The sequence below is a fragment of the Vigna umbellata genome, chromosome 6 (genome assembly GCF_029865625.1).
Source record: "Vigna umbellata cultivar VRB3 chromosome 6, Vumbellata_1.0, whole genome shotgun sequence".
Classification (NCBI taxonomy): domain Eukaryota; kingdom Viridiplantae; phylum Streptophyta; class Magnoliopsida; order Fabales; family Fabaceae; genus Vigna; species Vigna umbellata.
The window spans coordinates 29,330,018-29,352,645 of record NC_142170.1 but is presented as its reverse complement, the minus strand read 5'-3'; the positions used below and the strand labels follow the sequence as shown (position 1 = coordinate 29,352,645).

Below are 22,628 nucleotides of genomic sequence, written 5' to 3'. Positions count from 1 at the left end.
AGATCAAATAACAAACTGTGTACACTGAATAATAATTAAAGTGACACCTTTATTACTAATTATAAATATAATAAACTATTAGTAATTGTTACAAAATCTAAATTACACTCAATTATGTTATATAATCAATTAATATAATCGGTTCTCTCTTCAAGTAGAAGTAATACAAATTGGAAGATTGTATGGCTTTTGGCAAATAAAATATAATAAATTCACCAATTAAATTTGTAGCTAGTCATAATATTTCAAAGGGTTAAATATGTTTTTCGTCCCTTAAGTATCACACGATTTTGGGTTTAGTCCCTATTCGAAACTTTAATGATTTTTAGTCTTCATAGTTTTAAAACTCTTACTATTCGTCCTTAAAATTGGACGACGTTAACTTTTAGTAGATGTGGCAAACGGCGAGTCACGTGTTATGCCAGCTTGCCTTATCATTCTCTGCCACGTTGCTTGTGCTTGAGAATTTCGTTCGTCTTCTCCGGCAGAGTCTAGCCTCCATCGGACCAGTCGTCGTCCTGGACCTTTCGCTCAGCCCAAGGCGTCGCTGGCGACACCAATTGTCACCGGGACCGTTGTCAACCGCAGTGTCGATTTCTCCCTCCTTGCCTTTTCTTCGCGCGAGAGAGAAGCTCTCTCGTTCCTTCGCCAATCACCTTGGAACCACTGCCTTTAGATGAAAACCCAAATTTCAAAGTATTCTCTGCTCCTGATCTATAAGTGCAGTAGCAGTTCTAGAGGACACTGTTCTGATCTAGAATCTTGTTGCAATTGAAGGCGTTGCTGCTTTTGAGCATCAACACTTATAGACATTAAGAAAACCAAAAATCAAGATGACATGAGAGAAATTCGATTAAAAATAGAATATTGACCCATGGCCACCCACCCATAATAAAACCAAGAAGGGAAGAAAGGGAATAAAAATAAATGGACACAGGAGAAAATGGATACATTTGAGCAAACTTTGCCATTTCTTTGTCTTGACGCTGTTGTTCTCACTTTTGCCTATCATCTTGACTACCACCACCATGCATTTCCTTCATTTGTTTGAATCGCTATAGTTAACAACAAGGATTTAGCATCACGAGAGAAAAAATGAGACAATTTGGAAATCAAATTAACAAAAGCAGAGCCAAGTTACTATTAGTGATTGTGATCATAAGAGCTCAAGTGTGCTTCAAATTCCATAGCTAATTTGTATTGCTTGTTGCAAAGATCACAATAAAACACCTTTCGGATTTCTTTCACTTCAGTTTGAATTTTTTGCTCAAGTTCAGCCAACACCTGAATTTTCATAGCAGGCAGAAGAAGCCACCAGGTAATAAAAACTGCAGGAAATTCTCAAGACCTTCCAAACTTATGGTTCCTTATGACATACCAATCTGGTCAAAAGACATGCATATATGCTATATGCAGCCTTCTGCTATGAGGGGTACAGGTTTGAGAAATAAACATCAACTCGATACTACTATGTGGGTTTTTGATGGACAAATTTATGAACACCAAAATATGATGTCACAAACTTGTTTTTCAATCGGCAAGTGTGACCGAATCTTTCAAGTAATAAACTTGGTAAGACCAAGTATCGTTCTTCCCAAAGGACTCACGGCCTAGTTTAGTTATGTGGTTTCTTGATTAGCTAAGACTTAAAGACGAAATATTTGGATTTTATATGCAAAAGACGAAAATTAAATATGTATGCATGAAGTTTTGATCAATGGCAAAAAGCAAAAGATAAACACTTTCAATGAAATTTATGTATGAATATGTTGTTGGGGGTCAATTTCATCTTATCCACTCTCATATATTTTAGGAATTCAACATTCAAATCATCATTGTTAATGCCACTCTCTAAAGTACCTTTCAAGAAGGCTTCTCCCTAATCACGAGTTCATACAATTCCTAGCATTCCTAATGATCAGTTCATAAGTGCAGGAGCTTAACGACAACCAATATCATATTGGGAGAAATTCCCCGGATCTAGACTTCCCCGTACGCGCCCGTATCGACAAAACCAATAATCATGCATCGAATGAGTTAAACAATGCAAGCATTAAACAAAGAGGAAAAACCCTAACTAATGATGAAAGAAAGCATAAATCTTAATTAAAAGATGTAAAAACAGATTCCATATATGAGAGCTTCAAAAGATTACATTGATTCCCCAACAAACATACAGAGTTTAGTTCACCATATTCATGGTGAACCTAGATGAATTACAATGAAAGAATGAAAGATAAAACCCTAAAAAGGTGAAGAGGAAGCCTCAGCATCCAAGATCCTCCTTCAAAGGGGTGGAAGAGAGAGTGTTTACTTCGTTCCAGCCAGATACAAACCCTAGGAAACCCTAAAGCTTATATATTATTCGTAAATTACAGAAAATTAGGTCCAAGCCCATTAAAGTGCCGCTCAGCGGTAAGTGCGTGTCACGTTTCTTCCCCTCAGCGGCCATTTTGCCCCTCAGCGGACCTCCCGTGAGCTCCTGAGTGCCGCTCAGCGGTAAACTGCCGCTCAGCGGTGACTTCGGCTTCTCCTTTTGCACTTTTTGATGTCTTTTCTGATTCCATATCTCTCCTTCTTCACTTCTTTCACCAAATTCACCTTAAAACCTGCACAAAAACACTGAAATCAAGCATAAACCTGTCCAGCTCTCTTATTTCTGAAAATATGAAGAAAAACATGATTTCAAGCTAGTTTCTAAGTATAAAGGTTGCTTTTAGTATCAATTTTAAGCATGAAAATAACAGTTTTTCAACTGTTATCAGTTTTGCACTAAGACCAACTACTAAGGAATGATAAATCATACCTCCCGCTTCTTCACATGTTCTTCTGTCTCCTCCAACTCAACATCAAGTTTATTTCTCTAGATATTTTCTTCTGCAGTAAAGAAATCATCTTCTTCTTGTTTACCAACTCCAAGTCTTGGATCTCTAGTCCCAGATTTAATTGGTTCAGTGATTCTTGCACACATGTGATAATGCTAATTTTTACCATTATTTAAGCATCAATTTAGTAGCAAAATCAACTCCTTTCTAACTTATAACTTGTTAAATCCTCTTCTTTTGTCTTGTTTTTTGAATAAATGTGTTTTTGGCTACTTTGATGTACTTTCATCAATAATCCCTTATTTTGTAGCTAATAATGAGCTTGGAAGAGTCTCCAACAATGTATAGAGCTGAACCAAAGCAAGCACATGCAGAAACGCTCGTCGCCAGCAAAACGAACGCTCGTCACCCTGTGGACGACAGAGAGTACGCTCGCTCAAAGCGAAGTGGACGCTCGTCCTGCAAGCAGAAGTGGACGCTCGTCCAGCGAGCAGAAGTGGACGCTCGTCCAGCCAGCCAGAAGAGGACGCTCGTCCAGCAAGGCAGAAGAGGACGCTCAGCCAGCCAGGCAGAAGAGGACGCTCGTTCAATGAAGACGCTCATTGGACGCTCGGCCAGCTAGAAGTGGACGTTCGTCCAGATATCAGTGGACGCTCGCCCATAGAGAGGAGGCGCGACTTATCCAGATGGTCCGCACCTGGGTGCGACAGAGGCGCCGGGCGCAAATTTTCCAGAGAGTTTCACGCTCGGGCGTGACAGAGAGGGCGCCCGGGTGTGACTTGTCCAGAGAGGCTCGCGCCCGGGCGTGACTGAGAGGGCGCCGGGCGCGACTTTTGCTGATGTGTCAGAACGAGCTTATTTAACCCTAAAACGCGAAGGGGTTTGGGTCTTTGGTTCTTTGGAGGTGCGATTTCACGTCTGGAGCTCGTGGAGGGCGCGAGGAGCTTGGGGGAACATCTCCTCCTCTTCCTTTGGGTCTCTTTCTTCTTCCATCTTCCATGTTTGTAAGCTTTAGGGTTCTCCATGGAAATGGAGAACCTGATTCATCTTGTTAGGGAATGTTGTAGCCTTTGGATCTTGTGTAATTGTTGAATGATTTGAATATATATATGCCTTTTCTTTCAATTGCTAGTATTCTTGTTTCCGATCTTAAAGCTTGCATGTAATGGGGACGTTCATGACTTGATTTTGGGGTTTAATGGATTATGGGGACGTAAGATGGAACCCAGAACTGAAATAGGAGTCCTTGTGGTTCATTGATTCTAGGGATGGAAGATGATTCACATGTTGTCTTAGATCCTAGTTCTTAATGCGGGTTTGCTTGTTAGATTGTCCAAGGGATTGGAGTTTGATAAGGAAAACCTAGGCTTTTTCACCTAAGGGATTAGGGTAGAGTGTTTTAGTGGATTGACTTTAGTAAATTGATAGAGAGGAGATGAAATTGGTTATACACAAGAGTGCATTGGTGAAAACTAACCTTAACAATGTCATTTCATACCATTTCTAGTCTTTTCCATTTCCAAGTGCCTTCAATACCAAAGTCCAACCTTGTAATTACTTGTGAATTTATGTTTCTGCACTTGTTTGTAAATTGATGTTATGTTCTTGAGTCTATATGAGTTGTTAATCGCACAATTCTCTAGTATTACGAGTCTCTTGGGAAAACGATACTTGGACTTACCATTTTATATTACTTGAAGCGATTCGGTACACTTGCCCAAATATTCGCCCAACAAGTTTTTGCCAGGTCAACTTGGAAAATAAGATAAAGCCTTGAAAACAAAGGACAACACTAAAATCAAATCGCTTTCAGCTTAAGCATCCCCTCAATCAGGAACATTACATTATAAAAGCAATACTTAAAAAAAATGAACTCATTGTCAAAATCCTTGTTTGAATCAGAAGCAAATGCGTTCAATAAATGAAGCAATTTAACCCGAACCAGAGAAAAACACAACTTTTCACCCAGAAGGAAAAATAAAAAGCTTGTGCAAATAGCACTTTGCATAGCATGAACAAGGGTGTTGAAGGTCTTATTAGCAAAGAGCTAATTGTATACAAACAGAAAATCAATTTAAATGCTGGAGTAAAATAAAAAAATTACAGCAATCCTTTCTATGCTTAGAACAAATTAACACTAGGTGTTCATTTATTGAATGACTGAATTAAGCAGCAGTAAAGACCAAAAATCAGAGTTTTGCTTTCATTCCAACCACTCTAGAGGAATAGAGAAGAAAGGAAAAAAAATAAACATTAAAAGGCATGTCCTAACAATACTATGAAGGAGGTACAAAAAGGGGTGCTCAGACGGGTAAGGAGAGACATTAAAAATGAATCAAGGAGAAGGGAAAAGTTGTGCAGCACAACAAAAGCTAAGACAATGGGTAAATGCATTGACAAATATTCATAACGATGAAGAATAGCTATTCTCTGCCGGGCAACCAAGCCAGCATGGTAATACACTGTTTTTATCTTGCATTTCTCATTTAAAAATTTAGAGACCTCAACACATTCACTTTTTGAAAGGCAGTAAACAATTCCACACTGATTCCTGAAGCGATTAATTAGTAGCTGTTCGAGCTTCTTTAGTGGTTCCTTTGTCTTGCCAATTACTTCATACTTCAAATTTGGTCTGTCAAAGCTTCTTTCAAGAACAAGTGCATGGGGAATTCTTAGAGCATTTAATATGTCCTGAAAAATATAAATTATTTAAAGGTGAAAAAGGGGCGAAAAAACTCAATAGAAATGCTCATCACAGTGACTTGATACTCTGACCGGTTGTCGAGGACGGCGTCGGCGGTGACCATCCTGGTTTGTGGCTCACAGAGGCTGGGCTCTCTCAGACGGCGATTGGCGGAGGAACGAGAGATCTTCTCTCTCACCCGTGCAGAAAAGACAAGGAGGGAGAAATCGACGCCACGGCCGGCAACGGTCTCAGTGACGATTGGTGTCGTCGGCGACTCCTTGGACTGAGCGGAAGGTCCGGCACGACAGCTGGTCCGATGGAGGCTAGGCTCTACCGAACGAAGTTTTCAAGCACAAGCAACGTGGCAGAGAGTGAAGAGGCAAGCTGGCATAAGGCGTGACCTCGCTGCTTGACATATCTACTAAAAAGTTAACACAGTCCAATTTTAAGGACTAATAGTAAGAGTTTTAAAACTATGAGAACTAAAAACCAACAAAGTTTCGAGTCGGGATTAAATCCAAAATCGTGTGATACTTAAAGGAAAAAAATATATTTAACCCTGTTTTAAACTATCTTTCCTTTCTTTATAAATATAAAAATTTACTTTGTATGATTATTTTACTTGGTTAGGAATTGTCAAATTGTTAGTTTCCACGACCAACAATTTTTTTCTTTGAAATCCAAAATAATCATTTAACAATTCGTTGTAAAAGATAAAATAATTATAAAGAAATGAAATTTTTATATTTATAACCAAAAATAAATAAAAAAATGGTGCATATGAGGTAAAAACTTTAAATATTAAAATATCGTTACTCTAAAAAAATGGCGTTACAAATAATTATTTTTCAATTATACGACATTGGAAGAAGCAATTTAAAAAATAATTTATTTAGTTGATTAATTTGAAAATCCTTAAAGTAAAATAAATTGTTTTGATGACGAAATTTTAAAAAATAAAAAATTTAAGGAGTTAATTCAAATAGAATTTGACATTTATTAAAAAAAAGAAATTGAAATTTCACCCCTCTTTATACGCGTTATTAAATATTAAATGAACATTTAAACTTGACAAATTCTTTTGTTAATTTTAACTTAGAATACAAATGTTAAAAATTATTTTTTTAAATTTCAATAATTTTGTTAATTCTTCTTCCCGCAACCTTTGTGGCTGACGTTGCTCCTCCGATTGAGGTTAGTTTTTTTTTTTTTTTTAAACTGATTTTTCCTGTGAAGCACATTTACTATTCAGGATTGATTTGATTCTCTTATGCATTAATTAATTTTAAAATTTGGTGAAACTTATTTTGTTTTTATTTCTTCTTAATGGAACAACTTAAGATTATGCAAAAAGTGATTTTGATGTAAACTTCGTGATTTTCGTGAATCATCTTGTGTTTAGAATTTAGATTAGCCTTGCAACTACCGAAAGACTTGTTGCATAGAGCTTTCTTGGTTTCTTTTATTTGTCTTGGCAGTCAGTTTCATAAATCACCATGTGTCAACACTTAGCTTAGCCTTTTTGTGAATATTGAATAGAGGTTCGTTTTGGTTTCATAGGTTTCTTTTTTATCTTTTTGTTAAGATTTGGAATAAGTATAGATGCTTGTAAGGTCTCTAGTTGGATGTGCAGTGACTTGTTAATTTAATTTTTGGTTGAGTTTCTTTGAAAAACCTTTCCTTCTACCAAATGCCCTAATTCCATGTAGTTTTAACCTGGACAGCTAGATATTTTGCAAGTCATCTGACTCTTAGGCTCACATTGAGCATCTGTTTTAATATCAGAGTTTGAAATGTAAATTTGATTTAAAATTAGTTTTGTTGGCGATTTTGTGAAATTATATTAAAACCACTTTTAGGATTGGATCTTGTCTAAAAAATCAATGTTGGTTTTTAAATACAAATTTTGGAGAAGAAAGTTTTTAAATTTTTTTTTGAGGAATGTTGGTTTTAAAAGTAATTTTGAGATTGTGCCATTTGGAAATTTGCATGTCTCACGGGCAAAAAAGAAACTGCCTAATCAATAAAAGCTGTCTTGCAATTTTACAGAGAGAAAGAGATGGATTCTTCTCCTTCACAGGATATACATTCCGGAACAATGGTCAGAGGCTGCAGAATCCATTTCTTGGAGTTCAACACCTCCTATTGTTTTTATATATGGTGCCAAAAATTGTGGGAAGACGAACTTTTCCCGCTATCTCCTAAATATCCTCTTGCAGAAATACACCAAAGTAGCTTATCTGGATACTGATGTTGGCCAACCTGAGTTTACTCCTCCTTCTTTTCTATCACTAACCATTGTTCACAAAGTAACTCCAGTTGGTTTGTGATTCACTGTCTTAATTTTTGCAAAAAAAGTATTTTACAATTTATTTCAAAATTATTCATTTTTTTTAATTATTTTAGATTTGACAGTTCCATGCCTGAAAACACGAGAGGTATGGTGCTATCTCATCTCAATAATTTGGGAGCTGAAACTGTGTTTTTTTAATTTTTGTTATGTTACTTTGAATCTTTGAAACATTTGACAAAGCTGCTGATTTGTGACAGCATTTAACATCTATTCGTTACTGAACGGTCCTTAACCGTTCGGTTTTATAGTGAATTTGGTTAGTAGTGGATTCTTTCATTTGGGAAGAATCCTAGTAGAGGACGAGCGTCTACACTTCGAACTTCTGTGCTTGAGCGTTCGGCCAAGCATAGTTCCTTCTTGATATCCTGCTATGAAATATTTTAGTATTCTTAAATAATACTTCAATAGTATCTTGGCATAATTATCCATCTTCTTTTATATCCGTTAGTAGCACCTGGTATTATACCAAGTGTTCGTTCTAAGCAAGTGTTTGGTCTCACATCTGATACTCGTTCTATCTCCTTAAGCTAAATTTCTTTATATGAGCGTTTGTTCAAGCCCTCTAGGGTTCGCTCACTATAGTGTTTAGTCCTTGACTGTCACTTGGATTCTTGATACTAAACTCAACTAAACTAAGTATTCACAAGCGTTCGGTTTCTTCCTATGAGACAATTCTAAGTATTATTTTTCGTGCCTTGAAATATTCTTATTCATTGGTTTCACTCTGGAGTCCTCGTTCTTCGTCTGGTCTTTTGATGTTCAGATAGAGTTCTCAAGAGTCGGTTCCTCTAACTGGCTCAACGTTGAAATCGACGTTTGTTCCATTCGTTTGTTGGAATATATTATTGTGCTCGCTATCTTTCTTAAAACCCGATGTCAACCCTTGGTCTTAATCCATTCTCAAATTTGAAGGTCTCTCGATCTCGCTCTATGTGTTCGGCCCAGTTTTAAGTTCGGGTTGAACGTTCGTTATTTGTAATCCTCATGAATCTTTGTACGAGGTGATTAAATGAGATATGTATTAGTGAAAGATGAAGAAAATGTGATATGGAAATGTTGTGGTTTATGGACGAGCGTTCCGGGGAGGAGCGACTCATGAGTGAATATTGAAATTGGTAAAGTATGACTGTGGTAATGCTAAGCTGTTGATTCATCCTGATGTTCCGTGAGTACTCGTCCTCATGTAAAGGAGGGTAGGTCATGTGTGGGAACGACAGGAGATCCTAGTCCTTAGGTGTACTTTGGACAGATAGGATTAACCTCGAGTGGCAGCTGATGAGAATATTCCAGTTACTACATCACCCAGGTGCACGAACGTCGTAGCTACACAGATGTCATACAGTCCGGACGGTCAATCTAGTGATAGGCTTTGTATGATGCATATGTTGAAATTCTCTTGTGTGTTGGATTGTTTAACATATATGTTTATTCTTGAATTAAATTATATAAGCTTACCCTGCATTTTTCCTTGTGTTGTCTGGTTTTGTACGTCCGTCCTTGTCGTTGCAATGATCATCTGTATGGATGTGAGCAGAAGGAGACGAGCTGCTGGAAGAAGCGCTGGAAGAAGAGAATTGGGTAGAAGTAGAGGTGAAGATCGAATAGTAGGACATTCGGCTAATAGTTTGATTTTTGGTAAGGTGGTCGTTCGATCACCTTTTCCTTTCATTTTGTATGACCGTTCGGTGTTGGTTTTGTAAACCGTTCAGTCAAATATTAGGTATCTTGTACGGTTAAGTTTTGTAGTTATATGTAAGGTCGTTCGGTTCTAACCGTACGCTCTTTTTACTGTTAAGACTGATCTGAGTTATTGTTAATTGTAATTATTCTATTATATGGTTCATTGCTATATTTTTGGGATGTTACAACAAGTCTTGAAAACATTAAATGCCTTGTAAACAAAATGGTAATGCTATTTGAAAGAAATGGTATTATTGAACTTAACCAATTTCAAATTTTGTAAGACAAAAGTATTGTGAACTAAATGTGCATTTGTGAGTTAGCTTGTCTTGTATATCTGTCTATTGGTTGTGAGAAGTTTACCACTGTCTCAGCTTTGCAATGACATATGAACTGTAGTATATCTGGAGAGATCTCTACCTATCTAGGATATCATGCTTCCAAAGATGTTGAAGAGAAAAAATAAAATAAGAATATGACTGTCACAAATCAAAAAGGCTATTGTTCTAGTTGAGTAGTTATGCATTTTGATAATTCTAAGCAATTCATTTTTTAACATATCTTGATTTTTAAAATTTCCTAGTTTTTAAACAGAAAACTTTGATAGATTAAAATCATACTTCTATAAACTTTTGAGAAAGTTTTTTCCTTTAGGGTCAGAATTAGACACAAAGATGATGACTAATAATATAGATTAACCAAAAATAAATTACCATTCTTTCCAAGGTTCTAATGTCTCACAGTCAACTCACGGTAGCCCCGTATCAGTTAATATATTTTTAAATTAATTTTAAAAAATTTGCTAGATATTGTTTAAGTCTGTTAGTGGACTACAAAATAAATAAACAAAATTATTGGGTCAAATTTATATCCATATTATCCAACAAAATATAAATTAAATTGAATTAAACTCCTAAACATCCTTTCCTCCTTGCTTTATAAAGTAAATTTTTTTACCATAATGAAGATGTAGCCGTATTGTCACAAAGTTATATTCATTTATGTTTAAATTGAGGATGGAGAATGATTGTGAAAGAAAAAGAGAACAAGAATAAAATGTTTGAAATTTAATTTAGGTTTAATGATTCGGTAGGTCTTAATTTTCAGTCAAAATTTTGATTAGGTTTCTTATTTATTGATTGGGTTTTAATTTTGAAAAAAATGAAACAAATAAAGTTCTGTTATTAAATTGAACAAACATCGTTTAAGTATTACGTTGCATGTTGATTGTCTTTTTTAAAATTACGTGGCATGACTTATATGGTAATAAACATAATTTGATGTATAATTTGTAATTTTTTAATGACAATCGATTATCAGGGTTTGACAATCGATTATCCCTAATTGATTATGACATCATAATCAATTTTCGAGCAGTTGAGCATGTTGTTTGCCAATGTGCATTCATTAAATATATAATTGATTACCTTATTTAGATAATCGATTATCATGCGAGAAAAACCTAACAAAAGGTTTTTGAGATGTCCTTGAGTGAGGTCTTCCTTTGACAAAGGAGATATTCCAAAGGAGTTGGTCAAAGATTTGGTATTCCTTTGACAAAGGAGATATTCCACCTCTCCACTTAGAACTTAAATCTTCGTTACAGACGAGTGAAAAAGTACGTATTCCACTTAAATCCATATCAACATTATTATATACCTTGGACTTCAAATTACCTACAATATTGTCTAAATAAAATACGCCCTGATCGTACAAACCAGAACATTCTTGTAAGGTCAAAAGTGCGAATTTATCCAAACTTTTGTCCTTCGAGAGCTCTGAAATAATAGAAAGCACATTGGTTGCATTGTTCTTGGAAATTGTAATTAAAATGCCCAGAAGATCTTCAAGGTTGGTGGGTGGTGGATGTAACTTAGAAGAGGCTTCTTCAAGGCATGCAACACAGAAATCATACATTATTCCTGGGTCTCTATTTGAAGCCTCCTTGCAATTTTTAGAGATAAGGTCAGAACCATTTGAGCTTTGAAACAAGAATAAAGACACAATGAAAATCAACGATCCGTTCAAAGCAAATCTCATTGTTGCCTTCTTTTCTTTTTCTACAATTCACTGTTTGTCAGAAATGGGATAAAATTTGATCCATACATCACATAATATATATAATAGATAGAGAGAGAAAGGATCTATTTATATTAACGGTTTACATTAATTCTAGGTTTCTATTTTCTTTTAAATTAACGGTTTGCATTAATTATATATTAAATGTATTTGATTTTCTATTATCAAATTATTAATGTTTTTCCTGCAAATTAAGTTCTTTTCTTTATTTTCCATTAATAAATAATTAATAATGTTGATTAATCATGATGTATTTGGGTCAATTGACATTTTAGAAGTGATAGTGAGTTAAAAATAGTAGGACGGACTATTTTAATGTTAAACAATTTTAACATAAACAGTTTTTTTATAAACGAATTTCATTATTTTAATATCTAATTGATATTTGGTAATTTTATTTAAAATTTATACAATTATCATTTTTTCCTAAATATTGAATATATGATGATATCATGTTTACCTTTTTAATGATTTTTCATAAAAAGTAACTAAATGAAATTGAAATAGTAAAAATAATATCAAATTGTCAATGTTTAATGGACTATTATCTGGACAGAAATAAATAATCAATAAATTTTTCGAATTGACAAATTAATCACTAATAGTAAATATAATAACCATGAATTATTTGACTTTTAAAATTTAAATACGATTAAAATAAATAATTAATAATTTTTATTGCAATGAATAATTCAAAAGTGAGAACTTTCACTAGAATTGTGATTGAGTGTTGTTGTTGTTAAGTGAAATCTGTCATCCTGAAGATTAAAAGGAAGTGTTGATGCATCGAGAAGCATTCAGCAGAAGTGTTCATCCCTTGTGGCTTTCAGGGGAAATGAGTTTCATCACGTGGTAACAAGAAAGATGTTTTCTAAACCCTTAAACTTATCTTTCTATGTGATTGTAAAAGTTTATTAGTTGTGTGATAACGAAAAGTTAATCTCCATTTAGGATTAACAATTGGACATAAGATCCTTGTGATCTAAATCAAAATAAAATTATTTGTGCAATTTTCTCTCCTACTTACTCTTTATTATTGTTTTAATTATTCGCTAAGAAAATTAAAATTAAGAGAAAATTATTAAAGGCATATATTTACTATAACAACTTAATTCACCCCTCAATTCACGCTAATAATTCCAATGCATCACTCTAACATATTTTATTTTAAATTAACGGTTTACATTAATTACATGCATTTGATTTTTTATTATCAAATTATTAATAAAGTTCTTTTCTTTTCCATTAATGAATAATTAATAATTATTAAATAATCATGATGTACCTTGATCAATTGTAAAAATCTAGAAAATGACATTTTAGGAGTTGTAGGGAATTAAAAACAGTAAAGCTCGACTATTTTAATATTAAACGATTTTAATATAAATTGTTTTGTATAATCGAGTTTCACTATTTTAATGTCTAATACATATTTGGTAATTTAATATAAATTTATACCATTATCATATATTTGGTAATTTAATTTAAATTTATACCATTATCATTTCTTTGTAAATATTGAATATTTAATAATATCATGGATACCTTTTCAATGATTTTTTTTTTTATAAAAAATAACTAAATAAAATTGAAATAGTAAAAATAATATCAAACTGTCAAGGTTTGATGGACTATAGATCTGGACAGAAATAAATAATCCATAAATTATTCAAATTCACAAATTAATCAGTAATATTAAATATGATAACTATGAATTATTTGACTTTTAAAATTTAATTATGATTAAAATAAATAAATAATAATTTTTATTGCAATGTATAATTCAAAATATATTTTTGAATTTGCAAAATAATTTAAATATTTATTAATTATATCCATAAATGTGAAACAATCATATGGTGGAAGAAGAAAATTGTATTCTAAATTAGGTCATCACAAATGATTCATTCACAAGATAATTGTGTAAATGCATTAGTTTTAGTGCATCCAATCATTCTCAAACTAAATTTATACATATTTTTTGACCAAAAACTTTATTAAAGTCATGCAAAAATACCTTTTGCAAAAAATATCAAGGTTATACTATAGTTAGTGTAAAATTTTGTCTGTCTCATGAAAAATATTTTACATATTTTTTGTTAAGAAGGATATTTTACATTCTTTTTATAAAGTACAGTGATAAAATAAATATACATTTATTTTAAAAGTAAATTAAAAACTAAAAATATATTTAACTACAATTTTAACATTATTAAATAATTCTGTTTGATGTATAAAAAGAACTGTTAACGAGATGTGTAACATCCCAAAATATAGTAATTACCATAATTCAGAATTAATTACAATTAACAGCAACATAAACAGTCTTTGCATTAAACTCAGCGGTTAAAAGCCGAACGGCATCAGTACAAAAGAACGTACGTTCAAATTTGAATTCAGAGATAAACAGGACGAACGGTTTTACAAAACATTTAACCGTACATACAACTATTCTACCATTTACATCACTAATCTAACGAGCGCTCTAAGGCTCGGCCTTGACTTCCACCTCAACCAGATTTGCATCTTCCAAATTTTCTTCTTCCAGTATTTCTTCAAGAGATGCACCACCATCTGCTCACATCCACAACGGATGATCATTGCAAGACAGGACGAACGTACATGGACAATTGACAACACAAGGAAAACGAAAGGGTAAGCTTATAATATTTAATTCATACATCCAACATACTCATTCAACATTTCAATGCATACGCACAACATACAATTTAACATAATTCATCATAGTAATTTATAAGTATAGTAGACGACCGTCCGGACTGTATGAACCGTGTAGCTACAGGCGTCCTTGCACCCGAGTGATGTAGTAACTGGGATACCCTCAACAGCTGCCACTCGAGGTTAGCTCTATCCAAAGTACCCCTAAGGAATAGAACCTCCTGCCATTCCCCCACATGACTACTCCCTTCTACGTGAAGATGAGCATCACGGAATATCAGGATGGACCAAGCCAGCATTAGCTATCCATAGTCATACCTTACCAATTCAATCTTTCAATATATATATATATATATATGAGACGTTCCTCCCTGGAACGCTCGTCCAAAATCCAACATCATAATTTTAGTTCTCATAGTGTTCACACTTTAATTTATCATATTCCATCATCTTTTACATCATTAGGTTCAGGAGTCAAAAATGACGAACGCTCAATCCATTGAAGAAGTAGGACGAACGTCCAAATAAAGTTACTGGATACTCAGGGAAATATACAACAACGTAATTTTCTATTTAGCCAGTTAGATGAACTGACTCGACTTGAAGTGTACTGGTACTTAGAAAATATTTGTGATAAAAACATGAACCAGATTTAATACACAATGGAGTGTCAAGAATACTTAGAATCATATTTGAAGATGGTTGCATAATGAAAACTAAGACCAGAGATTTAACGGACGTACGGAGAATGAATGTCTAATACTTTAGAACGAACGCTATTTTATCAAATAATTATTCAATTAGTACGAGCGCTTGATATGAGACCTTGCGCGATTTAGAACGGACGCTCGTTATAAGACCGAGCGCTATTTCGGACGAACGTTTGGTAGAATACCGTGCGCCGTTTAAGACGAACGTTCGACATAAGGCCGAACGCTATTAAGAACGAACGTTCGACATAAGGCCGAACGCTATCAAAGACGAACGCTCGACATAAGGCCGAACGCTATCAAAGACGAACGCTCGACATAAGGCCGAACTTTACGTATTTATAAAGTTTCAAATATTTATATACAGTTGAGCTGAACCGACCGCTCAAACATTCAAATGGGGACGCTCGTTCTCGAGCAGAGTTCTTTCCAAATGAAAGAATTCCATTCTAAGTTATTTTCCAGGAAAAACCGAACGGTATAAGACCGTACGATGACGAGCGTCTTTTATCATAGGGAAGTGTTTTAAATTTCAGATTTCTCAACCTTAGCAGAATTTTTCCAGATTTCAAATTTATAAACTTTATAACTTTCATTCCAGATTTAATTCACCTTAAACATCATCATCATACAGATCTCAACATTTTAGTCATTCCAACTATACAATAACCATACTCCGTTCATACATAATCAAATCAACATACATTTCAAACCACCACAACATATATAATACATACAAGCAGTGCTCGTTCATGACAGATAAATCAAAATCAGAAATCATATTCCATAACAGTGGTCATCCATACAGCTTTAATATCATGCTTTTAATACATGCAAGTATAAATTAAACATATAAGCTTCCCTTACCTGGATAGCAGTGTACGCCCTAATGTAAAAGTTGGGTTCGTCTCTTACAGCTTTCTACCCTCAGTTTCACTCAACACTCTCACTTGATCTAAACACCAAAACCAGAAAATTCTCAGATACAGTCCATGCATGAACCGAGAGCATGGTTTCGAATGAAACCCTAATAGAAGAGCTACTGGAGAAAGGAACTTACCAGCTTAGGATCTAATTCTGTTCGGTCCAAACTAACGTCCGCGTCTCTGGAAACGTTCCTATGGTTCTGAAATGGAATTTGGAGAAGAAAATGAGAGGTTACAGTAGAGAGAAGCTTGGAAGTTCTAGAGGGAAGTTGGAGAAGATGAATGGGTGTGTTTCGCGAGGAAGAAGATGAGTGATGCAGGTGAGAGAGTTTTTCAGAAAAATCTGGTTTTGGTAAATCTCACGCTCGTTTGAACGAACGTGTCCCAAGTTGACACCTGCACACCAAACTCTGATTTCAGAAACTTCTCCCGCGACACGTGGCGTGCGTGCATGTGTGGCTTGGTGCGTTTTTAATGTTGCAGAGAATGATTGTGGCTTGGTTTCCGTGCAAAGCAGAGGGGTTTATTAGACTTGGAAGTGGGTTTTTAAGGGGATTAAACATTGATTGAGGGGTGCATTAATGATGATATGACATGTAATTTACAGAGCAATTTTTCAGGGTCTCACAAGATGTACAGTTATTTTTTAAATAATATGTAAATATACTTTACATATTTGATAAACTTATATGCAGTGTGTCTTACTCTTAAAGTTTTCATTTCAAACAAATATTAATTAGTATAGCCCAACAAAAGTAACAATTTTCAATTTTGGGGCAAAAAGGGAAAATAAAATTTATACAGAAAACCTCTAAACCAAAACCTACTTATATTTTTAGGAACTGATTAGAAAAATAATTAAACTTTAGAATTAATATAACTGTGATTACAAATAGATTATATCAGTCTTCAATTGAGAGGTACCACTAAAATAACAAATAAACTAAAAAAACAAATAAAATAACACTTTGGGAGTAAAATTATAAAAGGAAGAACTTGAGTATGCTTTTGTGCCATAAGAAATACTTCATAGCGTAATTTCAATCTCAATGATCATTCCAACTTAAAATTAAATTAACATATTTTATCACTCAGTGTATCATTATCAAGGTTTAATATGATTTTAGTAACTTAACTTTCAGTAAAAATTAGGATTAGTTTCTCTTTGAAACTTTGGACCAATTTAGACTCTCATTTTTATAACTGGTAGATTTAGTTTTTCTCAATCAAATTTTATTAAGTTTATTTGGTGTTTCAAACGCGTTTCAAAAGTTAACCAAATTTAGTTAAAACGACTAAATTCATGCATTTCTAAAGTTTTTCAAACAATTTAACATTGAGGTGAAAATATGTCAATCAATTTAAAAAAAAAACTCAAATGTTATCATGAAACACATTTGAAACGCTAAATAAACTTAACCAAACTTAGTTAAAAGGACTAAATTCATGCATTTCTAAATAAATTAGGTCGAAGTTTTTAAGAAGGTACTGTAAGGGACTAAAACTAATTTAATCTTTATTATTATTACTATTATTGAATAAGACATGATAGAAGAGCCTCGTGAGTGCCAATTACAATAGAGAAGCTGGGTATTTATAGTAACCCATGCTCCTTAAAAGCTAACCTATGAAAGGTAAAAATACAAAAGAAGGACAACTCGGGCAGGATTACATCAAGACATTCTAAGTTTTCTTTATAATTTTGAGGAAAACATAAGATATCCAAAGGAGTTGGTCAAAGATTTGGTGTTCCTTTGACAAAGGAGATATTCCACCTCTCCACTTAGAACTTAAATCTTCGTTACAGACGAGTGAAAAAGTACGTATTCCACTTAAATCCATACCAACATTATTATATACCTTGGACTTCAAATTACCTGCAATATTGTCTAAATAAAATACGCCCTGATCGTACAAACCAGAACATTCTTGTAAGGTCGAAAGTGCGAATTTATCCAAACTTTTGTCCTTCGAGAGCTTTGAAATAATAGAAAGCACATTGGTTGCATTGTTCTTAGAAATTGTAATTAAAATGCCCAGAAGATCTTCAAGGTTGGTGGGTGGTGGATGTAACTTAGAAGAGGCTTCTTCAAGGCATGCAACACAGAAATCATACATTATTCCTGGGTCTCTATTTGAAGCCTCCTTGCAATTTTTAGAGATAAGGTCAGAACCATTTGAGCTTTGAAACAGGAATAAAGACACAATGAAAATCAGCGTTCCGTTCAAAGCAAATCTCATTGTTGCCTTCTTTTCTTTTTCTACAATTCACTGTTTGTCAGAAATGGGATAAAATTTGATCCATACATCACATAATATATATAATAGATAGAGAGAGAAAGGATCTATTTATATTAACGGTTTACATTAATTCTAGGTTTCTATTTTCTTTTAAATTAACGGTTTGCATTAATTATATATTAAATGTATTTGATTTTCTATTATCAAATTATTAATGTTTTTCCTCCAAATTAAGTTCTTTTCTTTATTTTCCATTAATAAATAATTAATAATGTTGATTAATCATGATGTATTTGGGTCAATTGACATTTTAGAAGTGATAGTGAGTTAAAAACAGTAAGACGGACTATTTTAATGTTAAACAATTTTAACATAAACAGTTTTTTTATAAACGAATTTCATTATTTTAATATCTAATTGATATTTGGTAATTTTATTTAAAATTTATACAATTATCATTTTTTCCTAAATATTGAATATATGATGATATCATGTTTACCTTTTTAATGATTTTTCATAAAAAGTAACTAAATGAAATTGAAATAGTAAAAATAATATCAAATTGTCAATGTTTAATGGACTATTATCTGGACAGAAATAAATAATCAATAAATTTTTCGAATTGACAAATTAATCACTAATAGTAAATATAATAACCATGAATTATTTGACTTTTTTAAAATTTAAATACGATTAAAATAAATAATTAATAATTTTTATTGCAATGAATAATTCAAAAGTGAGAACTTTCACTAGAATTGTGATTGAGTGTTGTTGTTGTTAAGTGAAATCTGTCATCCTGAAGATTAAAAGGAAGTGTTGATGCATCGAGAAGCATTCAGCATAAGTGTTCATCCCTTGTGGCTTTCAGGGGAAATGAGTTTCATCACGTGGTAACAAGAAAGATGTTTTCGAAACCCTTAAACTTATCTTTCTATGTGATTGTAAAAGTTTATTAGTTGTGTGATAACGAAAAGTTAATCTCCATTTAGGATTAACAATTGGACACAAGATCCTTGTGATCTAAATCAAAATAAAATTATTTGTGCAATTTTCTCTCCTACTTACTCTTTATTATTGTTTTAATTATTCGCTAAGAAAATTAAAATTAACAGAAAATTATCAAAGGCATATATTTACAATAACAACTTAATTCACCCCTCAATTCACGCTAATAATTCCAATGCATCACTCTAACATATTTTATTTTAAATTAACGGTTTACATTAATTACATGCATTTGATTTTTTTATTATCAAATTATTAATGATTTTATGCAAATTAAGTTCTTTTCTTTTCCATTAATGAATAATTAATAATTATTAAATAATCGTGATGTACCTTGATCAATTGTAAAAATCTAGAAAATGACATTTTAGGGGATTAAAAACAGTAAAGCTCGACTATTTTAATATTAAACGATTTTAATATAAATTGTTTTGTATAATCGAGTTTCACTATTTTAATGTCTAATACATATTTGGTAATTTAATTTAAATTTATACCATTATCATATATTTGGTAATTTAATTTAAATTTATACCATTATCATTTCTTTGTAAATATTGAATATTTCATAATATCATGGATACCTTTTCAATGATTTTTTTTTTTATAAAAAATAACTAAATAAAATTGAAATAGTAAAAATAATATCAAACTGTCAAGGTTTGATGGACTATAGATCTGGACAGAAATAAATAATCCATAAATTATTCAAATTCACAAATTAATCACTAATATTAAATGTGATAACTATGAATTATTTGACTTTTAAAATTTAATTATGATTAAAATAAATAAATAATAATTTTTATTGCAATGTATAATTCAAAATATATTTTTGAATTTGCAAAATAATTTAAATATTTATTAATTATATCCATGAATGTGAAACAATCATATGGTGGAAGAAGAAAATTGCATTCTAAATTAGGTCATCACAAATGATTCATTCACAAGATAATTGTGTAAATGCATTAGTTTTAGTGCATCCAATCATTCTCAAACTAAATTTATACATATTTTTTGACCAAAAACTTTATTAAAGTCATGCAAAAATACCTTTTGCAAAAAATATCAAGGTTATACTATAGTTAGTGTAAAATTTTGTCTGTCTCATGAAAAATATTTTACATATTTTTTTGTTAAGAAGGATATTTTACATTCTTTTTATAAAGTACAGTGATAAAATAAATATACATTTATTTTAAAAGTAAATTAAAAACTAAAAATATATTTAACTACAATTTTAACATTATTAAATAATTCTGTTTGATGTATAAAAAGAACTGTTAACGAGATGTACAGTTATTTTTTAAATAATATGTAAATATACTTTACATATTTGATAAACTTATATGCAGTGTGTCTTACTCTTAAAGTTTTCATTTCAAACAAATATTAATTAGTATAGCCCAACAAAAGTAACAATTTTCAATTTTGGGGCAAAAAGGGAAAATAAAATTTATACAGAAAACCTCTAAACCAAAACCTACTTATATTTTTAGGAACTGATTAGAAAAATAATTAAACTTTAGAATTAATATAACTGTGATTACAAATAGATTATATCAGTCTTCAATTGAGAGGTACCACTAAAATAACAAATAAACTAAAAAAACAAATAAAATAACACTTTGGGAGTAAAATTATAAAAGGAAGAACTTGAGTATGCTTTTGTGCCATAAGAAATACTTCATAGCGTAATTTCAATCTCAATGATCATTCCAACTTAAAATTAAATTAACATATTTTATCACTCAGTGTATCATTATCAAGGTTTAATATGATTTTAGTAACTTAACTTTCAGTAAAAATTAGGATTAGTTTCTCTTTGAAACTTTGGACCAATTTAGACTCTCATTTTTATAACTGGTAGATTTAGTTTTTCTCAATCAAATTTTATTAAGTTTATTTGGTGTTTCAAACGCGTTTCAAAAGTTAACCAAATTTAGTTAAAACGACTAAATTCATGCATTTCTAAAGTTTGTCAAACAATTTAACATTGAGGTGAAAATATGTCAATCAATTTAAAAAAAAAACTCAAATGTTATCATGAAACACATTTGAAACGCTAAATAAACTTAACCAAACTTAGTTAAAAGGACTAAATTCATGCATTTCTAAATAAATTAGGTCGAAGTTTTTAAGAAGGTACTGTAAGGGACTAAAACTAATTTAATCTTTATTATTATTACTATTATTGAATAAGACATGATAGAAGAGCCTCGTGAGTGCCAATTACAATAGAGAAGCTGGGTATTTATAGTAACCCATGCTCCTTAAAAGCTAACCTATGAAAGGTAAAAATACAAAAGAAGGACAACTCGGGCAGGATTACATCAAGACATTCTAAGTTTTCTTTATAATTTTGAGGAAAACATAAGATATCCAAAGGAGTTGGTCAAAGATTTGGTGTTCCTTTGACAAAGGAGATATTCCACCTCTCCACTTAGAACTTAAATCTTCGTTACAGACGAGTGAAAAAGTACGTATTCCACTTAAATCCATACCAACATTATTATATACCTTGGACTTCAAATTACCTGCAATATTGTCTAAATAAAATACGCCCTGATCGTACAAACCAGAACATTCTTGTAAGGTCGAAAGTGCGAATTTATCCAAACTTTTGTCCTTCGAGAGCTTTGAAATAATAGAAAGCACATTGGTTGCATTGTTCTTAGAAATTGTAATTAAAATGCCCAGAAGATCTTCAAGGTTGGTGGGTGGTGGATGTAACTTAGAAGAGGCTTCTTCAAGGCATGCAACACAGAAATCATACATTATTCCTGGGTCTCTATTTGAAGCCTCCTTGCAATTTTTAGAGATAAGGTCAGAACCATTTGAGCTTTGAAACAGGAATAAAGACACAATGAAAATCAGCGTTCCGTTCAAAGCAAATCTCATTGTTGCCTTCTTTTCTTTTTCTACAATTCACTGTTTGTCAGAAATGGGATAAAATTTGATCCATACATCACATAATATATATAATAGATAGAGAGAGAAAGGATCTATTTATATTAACGGTTTACATTAATTCTAGGTTTCTATTTTCTTTTAAATTAACGGTTTGCATTAATTATATATTAAATGTATTTGATTTTCTATTATCAAATTATTAATGTTTTTCCTCCAAATTAAGTTCTTTTCTTTATTTTCCATTAATAAATAATTAATAATGTTGATTAATCATGATGTATTTGGGTCAATTGACATTTTAGAAGTGATAGTGAGTTAAAAACAGTAAGACGGACTATTTTAATGTTAAACAATTTTAACATAAACAGTTTTTTTATAAACGAATTTCATTATTTTAATATCTAATTGATATTTGGTAATTTTATTTAAAATTTATACAATTATCATTTTTTCCTAAATATTGAATATATGATGATATCATGTTTACCTTTTTAATGATTTTTCATAAAAAGTAACTAAATGAAA

The 22,628-nt window shown here is 32.1% G+C and overlaps 1 pseudogene; it reads right to left on the bottom strand.

Moving 5' to 3' along the window:
• Positions 1-578: 578 nt before the first annotated feature.
• LOC148197181 (uncharacterized) overlaps positions 579-22,628 on the bottom strand; it is a 41,422-nt pseudogene continuing 19,372 nt past the window's right edge.